This window comes from Phyllostomus discolor, chromosome 10, assembly GCF_004126475.2.
Source record: "Phyllostomus discolor isolate MPI-MPIP mPhyDis1 chromosome 10, mPhyDis1.pri.v3, whole genome shotgun sequence".
NCBI classification, from domain to species: Eukaryota; Metazoa; Chordata; class Mammalia; order Chiroptera; family Phyllostomidae; genus Phyllostomus; species Phyllostomus discolor.
Window position 1 is genome coordinate 53,415,917 of NC_040912.2, and position 21,955 is coordinate 53,437,871.

Sequence of the window (21,955 nt, forward strand, 5' to 3'; positions counted from 1 at the left end):
AATCAAATAGTGTAGTACTGGCAGAAACACAGACAGAGAAGAGTGGTACAGAGTAGAGAGCCCAGAAATAAGCTGTTGTGTATATGGCCAAATTATTTTTGACAAGAGTGCTAAGGCATTCAGTTTCAACAGGTGGTGTGGGGAAAATGGAATATGTACATGCCAATCAATGAAGTTGGACCTTTACCTAACACCATATACAAAAATTAACTTAACATTTAAAAATTAAAAATTAAAAATTAAAATGATTGAAGACCTAGACTTACGAGCCAGAACTACATAACTGTGAACAAGAAAACATTAGGGGGAAACTTCATGACATTAGAAGTGACAATGGTTTCTTAGGTATGATGCTAAAACCACAGGCAACAATATATATATATAAAATAGATAAATTGGACTGCATCAAAACTAAAATATGAATCAAAGTACTGATCAGTAAAAAAAGCAACCCATGATAATGGGAGAAAATATTTGCTTATTGTATATCTGATAAGAAAGGGTTCACATCCAGTTTATATAAAGAACTGCAAGCCCTGGCTGGCGTAGCTCAGTGGATTGAGCGCGGGCTGGGAACCAAAGTGTCCCAGGTTCGATTCCCAGCCAGGGTACATTCCTGGGTTGCAGGCCATAACCCCCAGCAACCGCACATTGATGTTTCTCTCTCTCTCTCTCCCTCCCTCCCTCCCTCCCTCCCTCCCTCCCTCCCTTCCCTCTCTAAAAATAAATAAATAAAATCTTTAAAAAAAAAAAAAAAAAAAGAACTGCAACCCAACAACAATAAGGTAAAAGGACTTACATAGACATTAAACACATGAAAAGATGTTCAACATCACTAATCTTTAGAAAAATGGTAATCAATACCACAATGAGTTACTGTTTTATAACCATTAAAATGACTATCAAAAATAAAAGTAAAAGCAATAGTAGAAAATATCAAGTGATGCAAAGGATGTGGAGAAATTGGAACCCTTATTCTTTTTGCCCCTGGGATGTACAATGACAGTTACTGTGAAAAATATGGCAATTTTTCAAAAATTCAAAGTAGAATTACCACATGTCTATACTCAAAAAGAATCGAAAGTAGCATCTTGAAGTTATTTGTACTCCATGTTTATAGTAGCATTACTTAAATAGCCAGGAAGGAGGTGGCAGCAATCGAAGTGTCCTTGTCAGATGAATTGATAAGCAAATAGTGGCATATACATACAGTGCAGTATTATTCAGCTTTAAAAAGGAAAGCAGTCCTGCAGTCCTGTCAAATACTACAACATGGATGAACCTTGAGGACATTATGCTATAGCGAAATATATGCTATACTCACTATATGCTATAGTGAAATAAGCCAGTCACAAAAGGACAAACATTGTATGATTCTACTTGTGTGAGGTACCTGAGGTAGTGAAATTCATAGAGACAGAAAGTACAATGGTGATTACTGAGGGTGGAGGGAGTGAGGAATGGGAAGTTACTGTTCAATTGGTACAGAACTTCATTTTTGTAAGATGAAAAGTGGTCTCCAAATAGATAGTGGTGATGGTTGCAAACAGTGTGAATGTACTTAATGCTAGTAAACTGCACATTTAAAAATAAGATGGTAAATATTCTTATGTATATTTCACCACTGTTTTTAAAAATTAAAAAGGAATGAAGTGTTGCCTATGCTACAACATGGATGAACCTTAAAAGCCTTATGTTATGTGAAAGTAGCTAGTTATAAAAGATTGTACTGTATGTTTCCATTATATAAGATGTACAGAATAGGCAAATCCATAGAGACAGAAGGTAGATTGGTCATTGCCAGAGACTTGGAGGGGCATTGTAAGTGGAGACTGACTGTAAATGGGTACAAGGTTCTTTTAGAGGTGATGAAAATATTCTGAAATTCATTGTGGTGATGGTCGCACAACTCTGTGAATACATTAAAACCAATTGAATTGTATACTTTAAATGGATGAATATGGTATGTGAATCACCTGTATTTTGCCATGTATAATGCACACTTTTTTGCCCAAATTTTTGAGGCAAAAATAAGGATGCATAGTATACATGGGTAGTCCTACTTCTGTATCTTTATAGATGTTTTTAATTCTTCTGTTTATGTTTATGCATTAAAAGTACAACTCTGGAAAGCAATAATGATATCTGTATGAAAATTAATACTCTGGAAGTAGTAATTGGTTTTATTTCTAAACTTAAAAATTGTATTAAAAAATTAAAATGAAAGATTGTTTTCCTGAAAGTTAGGGCCAAAAACATGGACATACATTATACATGGGATTGTACTATACATGGCAAAATACAGTAGATTTCAATAAAGCTGTTTAAGACAAAAAGTAAAATCCCCAGCTAGCTCCCAAGAATTTTGTGTTTTCATGAAAAATACTGTGTAAATTTAAATGGCTTACTGTTGGGGGAGGAGAGGCAGATTAGGACCAAAAATGATGCTTGACCTTAAATACTATGCCAAGGAACAGAAATATTAACTTTTCCTTTAAAAACAACACTGAAGTGCTTGTTGTATATTTCAGCCAGCATTTATAGTAATTTTATTTGATCTTTGGCAAATTTGATTGAAAATTTTATTCTGTCTTTTTAATAATTCTTATTATGGAGATTGGATGATTTCTTGTGCTTAGATGCCATTTATTTCTTATCCATGTGATACCTCTTTATGTCATATGCTCATTTTTATTAGGGGACTAGTGTTTTTCTTAATTGAGTTGAAAAATTTTTTACATAGTAAGCGTGTTCACATTTTGAATAATTTACGTAAACACTATTCCGCCATCTGGTTTCCTGTTTTCCATGTGTTTCTTATATTAGTGTTCAGTAAATGTTGAGTTGAATTGAGGAGAAAAGTATTTATAAAACAGATTTCAGTCTGTTCCAGAATAATCAAATGAACCTTTTATGGTTGTGAGTTCCATATATACAGTAAAAGATATAGGAAAGTGCTGTAGTTATATTCAGTGAAATATAGCAAATAATGTTTTTCAAGGAATAAAAATCAAATCTTACAGGAATGACTTTCTTCTGGGTCACAAGGAACTATCGAGTTAGTACCCTGTGCTGAAATTTGAAGTTTAAAGAACACAAATCGGAATGTATAGATGCCCACCAGGAAATGACCTATGGCAAAGGATTGCTAGGCGTTTAAAGGAAAAGGAATCTGTCGGAAAGTAGGCAAGGGGTAATGGGAATAGAAAGGGAGGGGGTGGGGAAGGGGCAAGTTTCTCCTAGCAATATTTCCTAAATAGCTGAATAAGAAATAGGTTCTTTTGAGGCAGGCGTGATAATAGTAATGGGAAGTATGTGTAGTGGTTAAGAGTATAGTTTGAATTCTTGCTTCTTCCATTTTACATACTCTCTGTTTTCCTCATCTGAAAAATGTGATAATACTACCTAACTCATAGATGTGTTGTATTAAATGAAATAATGCATATGAAACACTTAGCCTAGAATATTGTACATAATAAGTACACAGTAAAATTTGCTGCCATTACAGCTTGTTGGTAGATTGTGAAGGCAGAAATAAATCAGCAATGTAATTGTTTATAATTAAGCAGAGAGGATGGGGTTTAGGAGAAATTAATATTTCAGTTTTAGTCCTTTAATGAAATTTATGTGGAGATTAGACATTAGAAATTTAAAAAAATTCTGAAAGCTTAGACGTATTCTCTAATTATTAATAGTACAAGTTGTCAAGAAGAGTGAAAAAAGTTCAGTAACATCTGACCAGCTGTGATTATTTGGTTTAACCCACTAGCTGTGATTGGTTAAAAAGTGAGCTCATTGGCTGAATCAAACCCCAGGCTGGGAGAAGAAGGAAATCAGAAGAGTGACAGAAACTCAGTAACATGCAATAAGATAGATGCCCATTATGTTTGGAAATGGGAGGAGAAGGTGGAATTGAAGAAGTGGATGATCTCACATTGAGACTAATGGCCATCAATAAAGAGAATTCTGCATTAAATTCTGCAGTGGGAAAAGGCAGATTACCATTTAGGGCAGTAAACTAAAGGAAGGCTGTGTAGATTGTTCTGTGGTTTTTTAGTCCTCTCTCAGGAAACAGTAACCCCTGTTTCTTCATGGTGAAAAGAGGAATGGGACACTCAGGTTGGGTATTGTTTTACTTTTATCATTTAGTAGTGTGAGGATGAGCAAATTATTTAGTGTCTCTGTGCCTCATGTATTATAAGGAGATGATATTTTTATTGTTATTGTGAAGCTTAAATGAGATAAATATGTGAAATATTTTTACCTCTTTAATTGTTTACCATTTTTTCTTTATGCTTATTACCATAACGTCAACCTACATACCAGGGTGTTACTTGTAATGTTACAGGAGAGGCTTAATACAATAGTTGATCTGTCTTGCAATGACCACATAAGAGTTTCTAATTTCTTATTTTTATTTTTTTAGCTTGTGTGTAGAACTCTGTTGAAAATCAGATATTAGAATTTGGAGGGTATTATGCCAGGTTTTACATCTTTAGAGGTATAATATCTGATGTTTAAAAGAGATACAAACTCTGGCATGAATGCTCTTTTAAACAGATAGGCACAGTTCTCCTTTGTAGTTTATAAAAGGTTTACTAGGAAAAAGACATAAATGGGTAATAAGATCAGTAATTTCCAGTAAATATTTAAAAAATTCATCCTCACTCTAATAAATGAAATGTAACTTAAATATATTTTATCTATCAGATACTGGATAGTATTTTAAAAAACTTCTCTGTCTTAATTCTTTTTAAAAGTATAAAAATGCCCTGGCTGCATAGCTCAGTGGATTGAGCGCGGGCTGGGAACTAAAGTGTCCCAGGTTCGATTCCCAGCCAGGGTACATTCCTAGGTTGCAGGCCATAACCCCAGCAACCACACATTGATGTATCTCCCCCCCCCCCCTCCCCCCCCCCTTCCCTTCCCTCCCTAAAATAAATAAATAAATAATAAAATCTTTTTCAAAAAAAGTATAAAAATAACATCTGGTTGAATTGAAACACTGAACTATAGAAAGAAAGAAAATAACTGAGTAGAAAGGACCTGTATGCATAGATGCTCTGTGACATTTGGCTAGCAGTGTGAAGAGACACCAGAGGTTCTCCCCCTTTTTCAATTTCTTTCTAAACTTTTTTTTTTGTGTGTTTTTGCAAAATAAGTGTCTATGTTTATCATGGACCCAGTTACAAAAAAAAAGATAGTGTTCTGCAGTTTGTAATTTGGATATGGTCTCTTTTATGAGGCTTTTTCCTGTAGATAAATATTTAGGTATTGGTTTTTAGTTTTCACCATTAGTGCTTTACCAAACATCATTAACTATAAATCTACATGTATTTGTTTGGATCTTTTTGTAGGGTACTTTCTTAAAAGTGAAATTGTTAGGTTAAATGATATCTTTTTTTAATGTTGATAGTTACAGCCAAATTAATTTATAAGAAAGCTTATACCAATTTATAGTCTTAACTAAAATTTTGTGTGAATATCTAGTTTATTGAAATACAGTATATTATGCCCTGGCTGGCGTAGCTCAGTGGATTGAGCACGGGCTGCGAACCAAAGGATCGCAGGTTTTATTCCCAGTCAGGGCACATGCCTGGGTTGCAGGCCAAGGCCCCCAGCAACCACACACTGATGTTTCTCTCTCTCTTTCTCCCTCCCTTCCCTGTCTAAAAATAAATAAATAAATAATTAGAAAAAAAAGATTAAAAAATACAGTATATATGAGTTTTATATTTTTGTCCCTCTGATAAGAAAAATTAATACTTCTCTTCCTATTAAAGTAGCAAGTTACTTTATGAGTATTAAGTTTATAAGTTTTATGAGTTTAAAGTTTTCTCTATTTTGTGAATTGCCTGTTCTTCTGATATTTTCTTACGGACTTGAGACTTATAACATAGGGTACTAATGCTTACTTCATGTGTTTCACATATCACTTTCTTTATGTGTTTCACATAATATCCCCATTTCTGTTGCTTGCCTGAAACTTTGTTTTTCTCTGTTCTTTGTTACTCTAAATCTCTTATGTGGTTGGTCACGTTGGTTGGTTTTGAGGTTTTTTGGAGGGAAAGTGATTTGTCTCAAACTAATTAAGTCTCAGCCCTCTGGAAATTATGACTTTTTCGGTATTTTTTCAACTTCTACTTTAGTTTTAAAAATATATAGATATTTAAATATTTTATTTTTATCTTCCTCTGTTCTGCCAATTTTTACATATATAGAACTCCCACATGTTTTGGGCTCTCCTGTTTTACTGATCTTTTTGTATGTCCTGCTGCCATACCATGTTGTTTTAATTTTTGCAGCCTTATATTACATTTTTATTTCTGGTTTTTAAAGGTCTTCTCTCCTATCCCCTTAAAAAATCTTGCTTATTTTCATGCAGTTAGAAAATACAAGGTATCAAAACTTATTTATAGGAATTTGACTGAAATGATATTAAGAATCATTTGAGGAAGAGCAGGGTTTTTTTTTTTAAAGCATGGTTAGTTTATGGGATCATACACAGGTATTATTCATGTAACACATGAGAGTGAAAACTGGTATAAATTTCAGAGAGTATTTAAGGGCATGGTATGGTGCTTGGCACATAATGATGCACAAACGTTTGTTGATATAATGATTCTTTAAAATGTAATATGCTTTAATTTGGCAATTTATTTTTAGAAACGTAAGGAAGCAATCTTGACTTTTCATAGATAAAGCTGTGGGAATGTTCTTTATAGTTTGCTTATAATTGCAGAACTTTAGAAATAAATATCTAACAATAGAGTTATTGAACAGAACTATAGCGTATTATGACTGTGGAATACTATATGGCCATTAAAATTATGTAAAAGTTCAATGATAAGGAAAATTATTCACTCTATAAGTTAGAGGTACCCCCAAAACAGTTTATTTTAAAAAATTGTGTATGTATTCTTACATGTTTTAAAGTTCATTCACTTTTCCTACCACCACCATTCACCACCACCAGCACACCACCCACCATCCCCCCACAAAAAGGAAGGAAAAAAGTTGCAGTCACCTTCAAAGTATCTCTCCATTTGATTGCAGTACACCTATTGTGATGTTTTTCCTACTGCTCAAAATAGTTTTTGAAGTTGTCAATTTTGATACTTTTTAGTGCTTCCACTGATTTTTGTTTCACCTCTTCTACATCATCAAAACATTTCCCTTTGAGGACTTTTTTTCATCTGGAGAAACAAAAAAAAATTTCACTTTGGGTAAAGATCGAGTAAATAGGGAGGACTAGGCATGAAGGTCATGCCATTTTCAGTCAAAAACTGAGCATTCAGTATGGTGTGAGCAGGTGTGCTCATAAATAACGCATGAAATGGGCAAGGATGTTGAAAGAGTCTTCAAAAAAAAAAATTCACTGAAGCCGAATGCAGCCTCTTTTACAATGTCAGCTGGTACACTGATACAGATGGGTTCCTAGAACACTCTTGCTAGCAGGGGAAGCCTGTACTATAAAGGGATCCCCCTTCCAGAAAGTAATTCTGAGATTTTTGGGGTGCCCTCTTATATTATAAACTGGAAAAAGTTTACAAAGGAATATGTAAATAAGTCTCCAGTCTTTGTATTAAAAATGTATTCCAGGAGCATAAGGAAATCTTTGGGGGTGATGACTATTATTATTAGCTTAATTGTAGCCATATCTCAGAGGTGTATACTTTGTGAAAACTACTTAAATTGTACCTTCTAAATATGTGCAGTTTATTGCCAACATGTCAGAGGTTGTAAAAATTTATTTTCCCTGTTAAAATGTAATAAACTTCAGGAAAACCCATTTTTGTTGCTTCAAGAAGTAAAACCAATGGGATATATACATATAGAGAGAGATTTATTTTAAGAAATTGGGTCGTTGTGGTTATGGATGTTGGCAAGTCTGAAATTTGTAAGGCTGACTGGTAAACTGGAAACAATGGCAGGAGTTGATGTTGTATTCTTGAGTTCAAAGGCAGTCAGATTTCCTTCTTCTTCAAGGGTCCTTAGTCTTTTCTCTGAAGGTCTTCAACATTATTGAGGGTAACGTGCACCTCAAAGTCTACTGATTTTAACGTTAATCACATCTGGGCTTTTTGTACTGGGCAAGGAAGCAGTTTCAGAACTCTGGCTCTAGTGTTCCTGGACCTTAAGGAGGCTGTCACCAGCTCTGCACCTCTGCTGGCCATGAGGGTGTGTTCAGCATTGCCAACTTGTACTGAATGTTTGGTGTGGGGTGCAAGGCAGGTCCTACACGGCTACCATACCCTCAAGTGCATCTGGATTGGGTGGGTGACTATGACAAGGAGGATACCACTGCTACTTTCAGATTCTCAGAAAAGTCTATTCCATTTTGAGGGACAAAGAGCAGAGTGTGTGTACGATGAGCAGGGAACAGTGGAGGAGGATTCTGATGTGTGCACAGCCAAGATTGGGTCTGGAGATGTATTGAGGGTTACGCTTTATAAAGATATCGCTAGCCCTGGCTGGTGTGGCTCAGTGGATTGAAAGCTGGCCTGTGGACTGAAGGTCATGGTCAATTCCTGGTCAGGGCACATGCCTGGGTTGTGGGCCAGGTCCCCAGTTGGGGGCATGTGAGAGGCAACTGATCAATGTTTCTCTTGCGCATTGATGTTTCTTTCCTCTCTTTCTCCTTGCTTTCCCCCCTCTCTAGAAATAAATAAAATATTTTTTAAAAATAAAAAGATACCTCTACAAGGCATTCAGACTTTTGAGAAGACATACCAAGGTTCTGAAGAAGAGCTGGCTGATAGTAAACAGGCCTGTCTGCACTTCAGAGGGGACATGGATCAGATCATGAAGTCTGCTATATGTGCAGTACACATTGGATCCCAGGATAAGGAACATTATTTAGCAAGCCATTGGTGTTGGGGAGGTCCCATCCTTAATGCCTTCATCAAAGAATTGAAACAAAAGATGAATGCTAGGAAAAAGGAGGGCTCAGGAACTGGCTAAAGAAGTAGAAATAAGCAGAAAGGAGTGGGATTTGAAAAAGAAGATAACTTGAAAGCAGTCATTCAGAGCAGACAAAGGAAACAGGAAAAGGAATGGACAATATTCTGGCTCAGATGGAAGCAAAGTACTGTAAAATAAGGAGTAGGAAAAACACAACATTTCTCAATAAAGAAAAGAAGTAATGGAGCCCTGGAAGGTATGGCTCAGTGGCTGAGCACCAGCCTGTGAACTAAAAGGTCACTGGTTGGTTCCAGGTCAGAATACACGCCTGAGTTGCAGGCCAGGTTCCCAGTTGTGGGTGTGGAAGAGGCAAACCAATCCATCAATGCGTCTCTCCTTCTCTTTCTCCTTCCCTTCCCCTCTCTCTAAAAATAAAAAAATTAAACCTTAAAAAAGAGGACGATAGTAATGGAATTTTCTTTTCAGAAGTCCTTAGGTGTTAATTGGTGGCATTGTAGGCAAGGTACAGTCAAAATGTGAAGACAAAAGTTAATTCAATCCTTGAGGAAAGTTGTCTTTTCTGCCTAAATTATTCAGATTGAGGATGTAAACTAGAGTCTCTCAACCTGATTTTAGCATATCCTAGAAATCTCTGACATTCTGTGAAATCCTGTTGTGAAGGAATTTGGTGGTGATTATTGAGGGGAAAAGGGGAGGTTAGTATACTTCTGACAGTGCTTGCTTCTGTAGATCTGTAAAAGGAACTTCATCTAGAATGCGAGTCCATACTTTCCTTACCAGTTGTCATTTTGGTACACACGAGTGACCTATAGAGTATTCTGAGTAATGTGTGTGTTTATTAGAACAGGTACTGTACTTAGCTTGGGTCTTAGTATTCTGGAATAGATCCTCTCTTTCTTTCTTTTATTCAGTCAGGTTTTATATTTTTTGCTTGACAAATAGGGAAAACAGGTGTTCACATTACTTCAAACATCTTTATAAGACTAATGTTTTATTTTTAAGTGTTTTTATAGATTATGCTATTACAGTTTTCCCATTTTTTCTCCTTTATCCCTTCTCCACCTGCCCCCCACAACCCTCCAGCATTCCCTGTCCCCTTAGTTCATGTCCATGGTTTGTACATACAAGTTTTTTGAGTCCTCTGTTTCCTATACCATTTTATCTCTCCCCTGTCTATTTTATGCCTACTAATTATGCCTCCTCTCTGTACCTTTCCCCCCATTCCTCCCTTTCTCACTTCCCACTGAAATCCCTCCATGTGATGTCCATTTCTCTGATTCTGTTCCTGTTCTAGTTCTTCACTCTAATTTTTTGTTTTTGTTGTTTTTCTTTTAAGTTCATTTGTTGATATGTGACTTTGTTGTCATTTTAGTGTTCGTATTTTTATCTTTTTTTTTTAGATAAGTCCCTTTAACATTTCATATAATAAGGGCTGGGTGATGATGAACTTCTTTAACTTGATCTTATCTGGCAAGTACTTTATCTGCCCTTCCATTCTATAAATGAAAGCTTTGCAGGATAGAGTATTCTCGGATGTAGGTCCTTGCCTTTCATGACTTGCAATACTTATTTCCAGCCCCTTCTTGCCTGCAAGGTTTCTTTTGAGAAATCAGCTGATAGCCTAATGGGCACTCCTTTGTAGGCAAGTCTTTCCTTTCCTCTTGCTTCTTTTAGGATTTTCTCTTTTTATTTACTCTTGGATAACTTAATGATGATATGCCTTGGTGTGTTCCTCCTTGGGTACAACTTCTTTGGGACTCTCTGAGCTTCCTGGATTTCCTAGAAGTCTATTTCCTTCACCAGATTGGAGAAGTTTTCCTTCATTGTTTGTTCAAATAAGTTTTCAATTTCTTGCTGCTGCTGTTCTCCTTCTGGTACCCCTATAATTCCAATATTGGAACATTTCAGGTTGTCTCAGAGGTTTGTAAGACACTCTTCACTTTTTTAAAAATATATTTTATTGGTTATGCTATTACAGTTGTCCCATTTCCCCCTTTTCACTCTCCTCCACCTTGCACACCCCCTCCCACCCACATTCCCCCCCCTTTAGTTCATGTCCATGGGTCATACATGTTAGTTCTTTGGCTTCTAAATTTTCCATGCTATTCTTACCATCCCCCTGTCTATTTTCTACCTACCATCTATGCTACTTACTCTCTGTACCTTTTTTTTTTTTTTTTAATTCTTGTTTCTTCATTCTGTTCTGGTTGGATGTTTATTTTTTCCTTTTGTTCCAAATTGTTGCTTTGAGTCCTGGTTTCCTTCCTGTCACTGTTGGTTCCCTGAATATTTTGATTTATTTCATTTTCGGTATCTTTCATTTGTTTTTTCATTTATCAACCAAGCTCCATCAGATCTGTGAGCATTTTGATTACCAGGGCTTTAAAGTCTCCATTATATAGGTTGGCTATGTCCTCATCATTTAGTGCTCTTTCTGAGGTTATGGTCTTCTTTCATTTGGGCCATATTTCTTTATCTTGGCATACCTGAGAAGTTGTAAGGGGGCGGGGCCTTAGGAATTCACCTGGGCAGGGCAACCCTCTTTGCTGCACTGTGGTGCTGCCTGTGGGGGAGGTACCAGAGAACATTGGCACCTCAGGGAACAATGGAGCTCACTTGCTTGTGCCTACCATACTTTCCAGTGGACTCTTGTGTGAGACTGGGAGTTTCTCCTGCTGTAGCAACTGCTGTAATCAACCCTGAGTCTCAGTTGACCCTTAAGTAAGCCCTTGCAGCCCATCACCATGCCACTGCCAACTCTGCCCCCAAGGTCCGCCGACTGGACTCACCTGGGGTTTTTCTTGGCTGGCTGGCCCACTCAGTCCTCTGCCTTACCAGTCTGGTGGTTCTGATTGATTTTTTTCTTTAATTCCTTGGTTGTCAGAGTTCCATGCAATTTGATTTTCTGGTGCTTCTGGTTGTTTATTGATTTTACACTGGTTATCATCTTCCTTTTGGTTGTGCGAGGAAGCAGAGGGTTTCTACCTATGCCTCCATCTTGGCTAGAACTCAGACTTAATGTTTTAAATGATCACTGCAATATTACTGCTGAATGTCCTTAGACTTGAAAGACAAACCATCAGTGGTTTGTTATCATGCACTCACAATACTGCTATGTGAGAATAAGAGATTTTCATTTATATTTAATCAAATAGTATGTATTCAGTAGAATATATTGAAGTTTTTTAAGGACTGTTCAACTTAAAATCTGAGATTTATAGACATAATATACTCAATGCTGTATGCATGAAACAAGCCTTTTGACACTGAGCTTTATATGTCATATATCTCATATCTGAGATAAGTGCATGACATTTTTAGTTTGTGGTTATAAACAGGTTAACATACTCTTTAATTGTATTAAAACATAATTTAATGCAGGTTGTTTAAAGCATCTGTCTTCATATGATAGCCTTAGAACACTTCAATATAATAAAAAATTATTCCTCCCAGGAGTAAATATTAATCATATAAAAATACCTTGGCAGCAATATCTAGACTGGTTTTGACTGCACAGCTGAGCACTATAGCGTAGCCAAGTTGACACATACAATTAACCACCACACTATATCATAGTGACTCAGCAGAGTAACAGAAAATCCAGTTGAAAGCGTTTAAACCATATGGGACTATATTAGCCTACTTAAGAGGTCCAGAGAATGGGCAGACTTTAGTTGATTCAGTGGCTTAAGGGTATGATCAAAGACCCAAGTTACACCATCCATGTATTTGTTTCATTCTTACTGTAGTATGACCTGGAGTGATAGTTGTTCTTATTTGGTGAAAGAGATCCTTGGCTCCCTCATGGCCCTGTTCTGTTCCTCATAGGCCAAATCTGAGTATGCCTGCACATCTTTGGACCAGTCACCAGGAGAAGAATTACTAAGAACCTACTTAAACAAAATGTACCCAAATTAGAATATAATAAAAAGAGAAAAGAACCTAAGAAAAGTACCACTTTCAGAACTCAGGAGCTTGTTAGAAAGTAAGGAGATAGCTGAATTGTACAGAGGCCAGTTCATTGGCTTTACATGAAATCTGATGGCACATGAGTATTATGGTAGAAGATTCAGAATATACCTATTTGTCTATGCAAAGTAAAAGTTACACAAGCTCTTTTCCAGTTAAGTTATTCTGTATCTCTAGGTCAGGTAGGAATTGGCAGCCGAACCTGTTGAATCATACAGTTAATGGAATCACCAACCATTTCTAGTTTAGGATGTGGAAAATTGAATTGATATTCTTGTTTTTAATGTTCTGATTTTACTGTTTTATTTTAGTGAGTGTGATAATTATTTCCTGATTGTTCTTTCATTACTGGGCTTATTCATTAGAGTTTAAGTTCATTTCACTTTTGGTGTTTCAGGTACCAAACCTTTATTTGTTTGATTTTTTAAATAATCTTAAATTATAGTTGATATTCAGTATTATTTTATATTAGTTTCAGATGTAGAACATAGTGGTTAGGCAATCATAGTTCAGAAAGTGGTTCTCCCCATATTTCAAGTACCCACTTGGCACCAAGCTTTAACCTGGGAATTTTTGTGTGTGTCATTTTTAGTATAATAAGATTTTCTAACAAATGTTACACACTTGCGAGATTTGTCCATTTTTATAGGTACTTTGGGTAACAGGAATGGAATGATTTTTTCATTTCAGAAGGCTTTTTTCTTGTCTCTGGCTATAAATAAGTTTTCTGAAAGTGAATCGGAATTTTACGTTATGTTCTAGATTTAATATAACTAGTAAACTTTTCAACTTCTGTGATTTCAAATTTTTTTAATCACCTCATGTTATTTCTATAACAGCCACTTTGCTAACCTGGATTCCCTTCATTGATACTTATCACACCTTTACTCTTCATTTTTAGACCTCCACTCCCCCAGTATATGAGTGTTTTCTTGCATAAGAAAGGCTGGACTGGCATGCTACCCTTAAAATATTAAGTGATTGCATTTGTCTTGTCCTTGGATGTCATTGAGTTTGCACATACATCTCATTGTATATCTAACTCTTACAGCAGAAGTTAAATTAAATTATGGCAGTTTAATGGAGCACTCATCAGTAAGCTAAATAAAAGTTACGTAAACCTAATAGATAGGCTTTTTAGGTAGTGCAAGTTATAGGTGAAGTTTTTAAATAGCAAGGTAACTCTGAATGATAAGATTCTTTTAAACATGTTAAAGTTACAAATTGAATTACTCTGAGATTCCGAAAGGTTAGTTCTAGTCTCTATAAATAATAATTTTGACTATTTTAACTCCATACAATTCCTTTGAGGTAGACCAAAAAATTTATAAAAACATTTCTAAAAAAGTAGAACCAAATATCTTTTTAGAAAAACTTTTAACAAATGTAAAAAGTAAATTACTGTTTTATGTAATTTAAAAAAGTACACTTCCAGCTAAGACCAGAGGCATAGGTAGATAGACTTTGCCTCCTTGCACAAACAAAGGAAGGACAACAAAAAATTTGAAAACAAAAAATAACCAGAACTGCCAAAAAATCAAACTGTATGGAAGTTCAACAACCAAGGAGTTAAAGAACATTCAGACTGGTAAGAGGGGCAGAGATGGGCAGCTGGGGTGGAAAAGACACACAGCTAGGTGGTGGCATTGCTGAAGGACCAGGCCAGAGAGGCAGCAGCTGGTGGACCTGGTAGTCTGAGTCCCTCATTTGTGTGTGGATAAACTGAGAGGAACACTAGGGTGCGAGACAGACTGTGCAACCCGAGGTTCCAATGCTGGAAAAGAAACAGCCTCAGAACCTCTGATTGTAAAAACCTGTGGGGGTTCAGGTGGCAGGACAAACTCCCACCCTCACAGGAGATTTTTGGAGACACCCACTGAGTTCTAGAATGTACACAAACCCACCTACCTGGGAATCAGGACCAGAAGGGCCCAATTTGCTTGTGGGTAGTGGGGGAAGTGACTGAAAACCAGCCAAGAGCCAAGCAAGTGGCATTTTTACCTCTCTGATTCCCCCCCCCCCCCACACACACACACATACAGCACCACAACACAGTAAAGTGGGTTGCTCCACCATGACAAATACCTAAGGCTCCCCACCTTACACTATAACAGGTGCACAGAGACAAAGAAATATGGCCCAAATGAAAGAACACATCAAAACTCCAAAAATAGAACTAAGTGATGAAGAGATAGCCAATCTATCAGATGCAGAGTTCAGAACACTAGTAATCAGGATGCTCGTAGAAGTGGTTGAGTATGGTCGCAAAATAGAGGAAAAAGAGAAGGCTCTGCAAAGTGAAATAAAACTAGGGAACCAACAGTGAAGAGAAAGAAGCCAGGACTCAAAATCAACCATTTGAAGCAGAAGGAAGAAGTAAACACTGAACAGAATGGAATCAACCATTTGGAACAGAATGAAGAAACAGGAATTCAAAAACATGAGGAAAGGCACAGGAACTTCCAGGGCAACTTTAAACATTCTAATGTCTAAATCAGGCGTGTCAGAAGTAAAAGAGGAAGTGCAAGAAATTGAAAACTTACTCAGAAAAATAATAAAGGAAAACTTCCCCAGTCTGGCAAAGGAAATAGACTCCCAGGAAGTCCAGGAAACACAGAGAGTCCCAAAGAACTTAGATCCAAAAAGGAACACAACAAGGCACACACCATCATTACCTTGCCCAAGATTAAAGATAAGGACACAATCTAAAAGCAGCAAGAGAAAAAGAGACAGCTACCTACAAAGGAGTTCCCATAAGAACTATTCAGCTGATTTCTCAAAAGGAACCCTACAGGTAAGAAGGGGCTGGAAAGAAGTATTGAAAGTCATGAAAGGCAGGGACCTACAATCATCCCTCGCTATTCGCGGTTCACTTATTGCTGCTTCACTGTATCATGGGTTTTTAAAAAAAATACATATCTAATTCTGTATCGTGGAGTTTTTGCTATATTGTGGGATTTTGCAGTATACTGTACCTGTATAGAATTTTATGTGTTGTTAAAATTATGTAGGTTTCAGAGTATAGAAAGTGTTTAAGAGCATATGAAGTGTTTTATATTAGAGTTGTGAGGAAGGTAATAAGAGAGTGGTAAGGTTTATCGGAGTGTGGGAAGGGTTTATAAAGCCTTACAATATATATGAATAGTAAACGTAACGCCGCTACTTGGCCAGATTTTCATCTATCTCGGGAGGTGAGGGATCACTGTACATCCAAGAATACTCTATCCAGCAAAGCTATCATTTAGAATGGAAGTGCTTGCCAGATAAAGTCAAGTTAAAGGAGTTCATCATCACCAAGCCCTTATTATAGGAAATGTCAAAAGGACTTATCTAAGAAAAAGAAGATGATCAAAACTATGAACAGTAAATGACAACAGACTCACAACTATCAACAAATGAACCTAAAAACAAAAATGAAAACAAACTAAGCAAGGAACTAGAACAGGAACAGAATCACAGAAGTGGAGATCACATGGAGAGTTATCAGTAGGTACGGGTCGGGGAGTGGATGGGGGAAAAGGTACAGGGAATAAGAAGTGTAAATGGAAGGTACAAAGCAAACAGGAGGAGGTTAAGAATAGTATAGGAAATAGTAAAGTCTAAGAACTTACATATACAACCCATGGACATGAACTAAGGGTTTGGTGGGAGATTGCTGGTAGGAGTGGGGGTACAAGGAGTGGAGGAGTAAAGGGGAGAAAAAATAGGACAACTGTAATACCATGATCAATAAAATATACTATTAAAAAATAAGTGAAACATAAAATTAAATTTAAAGAATTCTTCCCTAATAGATGATTAACTGCCCCAATATAAATAAGTTCTTACTATGTGCCAGGCATTGTCTGTCCTAATCTCCTTACATATATTCACTCACTGAATCCTTTTTAAATTTTTTGAAGAACAGGTGAATGGGTATGGAAGAGGGCATAGGGAGTAAGTAAATGGTATGGAAAAAATACAATAAAAAGTAATATAAAAATTTAAAATATATGTATTAAAAAAACTATGAGGAGCAGAGAAGGAAATGGGATACAGGAAAAGTCAGAACCATTCTGATACACGCAATACCTGATATATGAAAAATAGTGATTGGAAATAGTCTTTTTTAAGCAGATAGCTGTTTCAGTTTGATTTCTTTCTTTTTTTTAAAAAAGATTTTATTTATTCATTTTTAGAGTGGGAAGGGAGAGAGACAGACAGAGAGAGAGAGGGAAACATCACTGTGCGGTTGCTGGGGGTCATGGCCTGCAACCCAGACATATACCCTGACTGGGAATCAAACCTGCAACACTTTGGTTCACAGCCCAAGCTCAATCCACTGAGCTACGCCAGCCAGGGCCAGTTTGATTTCTATAGGATGTGGAAAATCTGACTTTGATGTATCACAGTGTATTTGTGGGAAAAGGTTGGAAATTCAAATTTTGAGGCTAGGTATACGCCTTTTCCCTGCCACTCCCAGTTGTGGTAGCATTAATAGGTTTCTACTTATTTTATTCCTATTGCCTTCCTTATAGTGGGAGCACATTTATTTGATTAGCTTACTGTCACTGGGGTAGCGTCAGCCGCCAGAGTAAGTTAGGAATGGAGACCCTGAGGTGAAGAGCCAGGAGCTCTCAAGTTTCAGAGTTTGAAGCTTAGAGGGCTTTTTTTTTCCTTTGGGCTTTTTTTTTGGTATAAGTACTTCTGAATTTGATATATTTTCTGTGAGGCTAGTATAATCATGAAACCTTTCTCCTCTGCCATTTCAAGAATTGATATATTTCTCTGTTGCTTCTGCCACTCTCGGCCACAGCTTATAACATGGTAATGTGCATTTATCCATTTTAGATTTTCTACACTAATACCAACCAGAGAGAGAGGATATAGGTTCCTTTCTTTTCTGGGAACACTCACACCCAACCCCTACCTCGCATTTTTTCATCCTCTCTGACCTGTGGAAAGTACAGAGATGCGATGTGATTTGGGGGTAATAAAAAGGCTGAAATAAGATCCCTGAATATTTCTAGAAGACATTATTTAATATTTGTTCAGCACCTATTATTATATGCAATGCAGTGTTCTAGTTCCTGGAAACAGGTGGTAAATTAGATAAGTCCCTACTCTGTGGCCCTTATATTTTAGTGAGTATGACTGGCTGGCTGTCTTGGATATTTTACCCTACTAGCGAAGGACAGGAGCGGGGTAAGGTTCAAAGACTAGGGAAAAGAAGTTATTCCTCTCTCATTTTGAATTGAATAGAACTCCTTCAGAGGAGGAGTTGGAGGAATGTCCCCATCCACCCTCAGTGATAATATATGGCTCGGGACTCCTAATGTTAGGTTAATTCATTTCTCTGGTTAAAGCTAGAAATGTTTTCTAGTAATTACAGGTTAAAGGCAAAGATGGTCATAGGAAGAAATGTTTTATTTCTTTTCTTTCTTGCAGATTTCAGCAGAAATGTTTCTGAATTTCATACAACTATCTTGAAAATTTACACATTAACAAATACTTAGGTAATGTGTAATTATTGGATTCTTTTACTTGTTATCCCAAGTAAAAACCTATAATTTTTTCAGTCTTAGTTTTACAGTTAGAACTGGTAAATCATGTCTGTCATTTCATTGTTTCTGATGTTGAATTGGAGAAAGCAGAATTCAGATACAACTTTGCAAAGATATTTAGAATTATAATTAATGATTTCTAAGACTCTTCAGGAAACTCATACCATTTAATTTGTCTTAACCTTCAATTTTAGATGGATTAACTTTTTAATATTAAACTTGGAGAAAAATCATAGAACTGTAGATTATTTTCTTCTCAGATTTATGGTCTACAGAGCTGGAACTTAAGAGCTACTGGATAGTCCATAGTCGTCGTCGTCTTACATTAGTGAGCTGCTTCTTCCTTTCTATAAAATGGTTTCCTGTTCTTTTAAGAGAAGACATCACTTTACTCTCTACAAAGAAACTCACACTTGTGAGAATTTACTCTCTTAACTTCTAACTTTCCATGCCCTTCCTTCACTCTTTACCCATTTCACTCCTTTATCTCAGAGGAAGTAGTAGTTCTTCTTCCTGCTTGGAGCTGGAAGTTCCAAGGAACTTCCTAGGAACTGCACTGTGTATTATATCTTCTGTATTTTCAGACTTACCCCTCTTCACTGGCTTCTTACTTTCAGTACTAAACCTACTCAAATCTCTGTCTGAAACAAGCAAATCTTTCTCTTATTTGAGTTGGCCAATGTCACCATTACTCTGTGTTACTCCTTTTTTTTTTTTTTTTTTTTTGCCAAAATTTTTGAAAGAGTAATTAGCACTTGCAGCCTATACTTCCTCTTTTTTATTCATTAATTAGTCTAAATTTTCCTACCACTTTTTAAAAATTAGTTTACTAATGATCTCTTCCCAAACCAGTAATAATTCCTCAGTTTTTTCTTACTAACATGGACAACATTTATTATGTTGATTTGCTTTGAATGTCGGTGGTTTTTCTGAAAAAGCTCTAGCCAGATTTGTCTGTCTAGCCAAACTCTTGCTTCCTAGCCTTAATCAGTTGCCCTTTCTTTGCCTTTTCATTAAACGTTGGTGTTCCACAGAGTATGTCCTTGGTGTTTTTTCTCCTTCACAGATACTCTCATAGCTCTAAGGTTACCATCATCTTCAGCTCTGTGCCATTATTTCGTAAGAATATTTCTGGGCTACAGATAGTTCCAACTATTCACTATATCTCTCCATTTCCACATTTCGCAAAGGTATCTCAAACAGAGCATGCCTCTCACCCACATCAGTCCCCTTGCTCCCAGCCCTGCTCAACATCTCAGCTTAATTTCTTTTCTTTCCCCAGTCAGGTTTCATGTTACAAGGATACAATAGCATTTTAAGCCTATCAGTTAAAGCATTATAATACAATTACTTAGTCATCTCTCTGCAGTATCATCTTATTAGGCTAATGATATTAGCAACTCTTCTTACTCAGCTTGTACTTACTAAAAATAAATTTCTGTTGACCATTTTGTCATATAAAGTCTCACAAATTCTAAAACAGTTGATATGGTATAAAGAGTTTATATAAAACATGTATTATAAAATATAAATTAGGATCTTCAAATGGAAAGTGGTTTTTGGTACAGATTCACTATTTTTATATTCCTTTGTCTACTTTCAGCCATTACTGATTTATTGTCTTTGGACAAATAGGGTCTAGATTAATATAGATAGTCAGTTATAGAATAGATAATTGGAAGTAGATGGTTTTTTCACACCCTTTTCTTGAAATCGTTTTTGTATTAGGATTAATTTTACAAGTATTTTGTAAAGATTTTATTCATTTATTTTTAGAGAGAGGGGAAGGGAGGGAAAAAAGGAAGGTGAGAAACAGATATAAAAGAGAAATATCGATCTATTGCTTCTCGTATGTGTTGTGGCTGGGAATCAAACCCACAATCCAGGCATATGCTCTGACTGGGAATCATACTTGGGATCTTGTGCTGACAGTGCCAACCAACTGAGCCATACCAGTCAGGGCATAAGAATTTTAAACACATTTTTATAAATTGTGCTAGCTATAATTTCTCTTTTTATAATGTTTTGGTCATGTGTGAAATATGATTTTAGAATGAGTAATAAGTAGACAATCAGTTTCATCTTGTATTTAAATTCGATGTGCCATTGAATTTGTTTATTTTCTTGGTGTATCCCTCCCTCTTGCCATACATTTTAAATATATAATTATATATTTTCTTCTTTCAGTTTTTAAAATATACTTTTATTTTATACAAAATTTTATTTTACCATGTAGTGAATATTAAAATTGGAGGGTATTTTACATTTTTTGTACTAAGTTTTCAAAATCCACAGCACATCTCATCTCAGTGAGTCCGACCACATTTCAGGTGCTTCATAGGTACATATGACTAGTGGCTTCTGAATGGGCAATGTAGTCATAGATAGAAGAGAGCTTGATATTGGCCCTTCTTTGGAGTAGATAATGTATTTGACATGTTTTGGTGTCTCTTACCAACAGTTTACCCCATTTACTTTAAGTAGTTACCCTCCTGTTTACTTTCCTCTTTATAATAGCCTTGGGCTTTTTATTGAGGATTCATTTTTTATCTTATTCTAAGTCCACAAGCTGTGGAGCTGACTCCACTTCCATTTCCCTATGGGCATGTCGCTCAGATCCTTACAGTTCTCCTGTCCAGAGTTTAAGATTCTTCCTAAGATTTCACATATAGAATGGTATCTTCTTAACTATGAGATGTGATCCTAAGAGCCAGAAGGGTCTGTTGTTACAGCAACCATCTTGAAGCAGTATGGGTTCTGAGGTAGAGCCAGCACTGAGAAATGGAGAGAGGGAACTTGGGCTTTTGTCATAAGATTTCTGAAAGCTCTATGTTACCCCATACCCAAAAACCAAAGAGAATTTTTGGAAGACATTTCCTTTTTTTGTTCAAGCCAATGTGCATTGGATTTTACAAAGTCCAGGTTTGACTAAAACTTGGATAAGAGGTATAATCACCAAGGTCCATCTTAAAATAGCCTGTGGTCTTAGAATACCCTATAGCACACAGTTCTTTTGGGTTGCTAATGGGAGGGTTTCCACCATTTAGAGTCAGGTCAATTTGTGATTCTTAGGCTTCAGATGTCTGGTTTGACTTCTCGTCAGGGGTTACTCAGATCTTTTGGTGGGGCAGGTATTGAAGGATTCAGTCTAACTGAAGTGAACAATAATGATTGTACTGTCTACTACTCAAAGAAGGGGATCAGAGTACAATTAACACAATAATTTATCCCCCTGGGGTGTTCCCATTGAATTTTATTGCTTTGCCTATGAGTATAGAGCTTAATGTGCTCAGCTTTTACTGAATTTAAAATCTCTTGTATTTTAATGGCTTTTAACTTACAATTCTTTAATATTTCTCTTACTAAAGTAAAGTTCTTCTGTAAGAAGTATAAAAGTAAAGTGAACTTACCATAATCATTGAAATAATACCAGTCTATATGAAGAAAAAATTAATTTCCCATTTTCTCTTGCTACTTTCTACTCATCACAGTGTTAACAGCCTGTTTTATCCTTTTAG

The 21,955-nt window shown here is 36.3% G+C and overlaps 1 protein-coding gene and 1 long non-coding RNA gene across 2 annotated transcripts in view; both read left to right on the forward strand.

Moving 5' to 3' along the window:
- The window catches only part of CDK13 (cyclin dependent kinase 13), a 142,781-nt gene that overhangs the window by 68,536 nt on the left and 52,290 nt on the right, over positions 1-21,955 (forward strand).
- Positions 1,936-5,188, forward strand: LOC118497129. The gene is made up of 2 exons (XR_004899674.1): positions 1,936-4,759; positions 4,975-5,188. It is a non-coding gene; the product is annotated as an uncharacterized LOC118497129 (long non-coding RNA).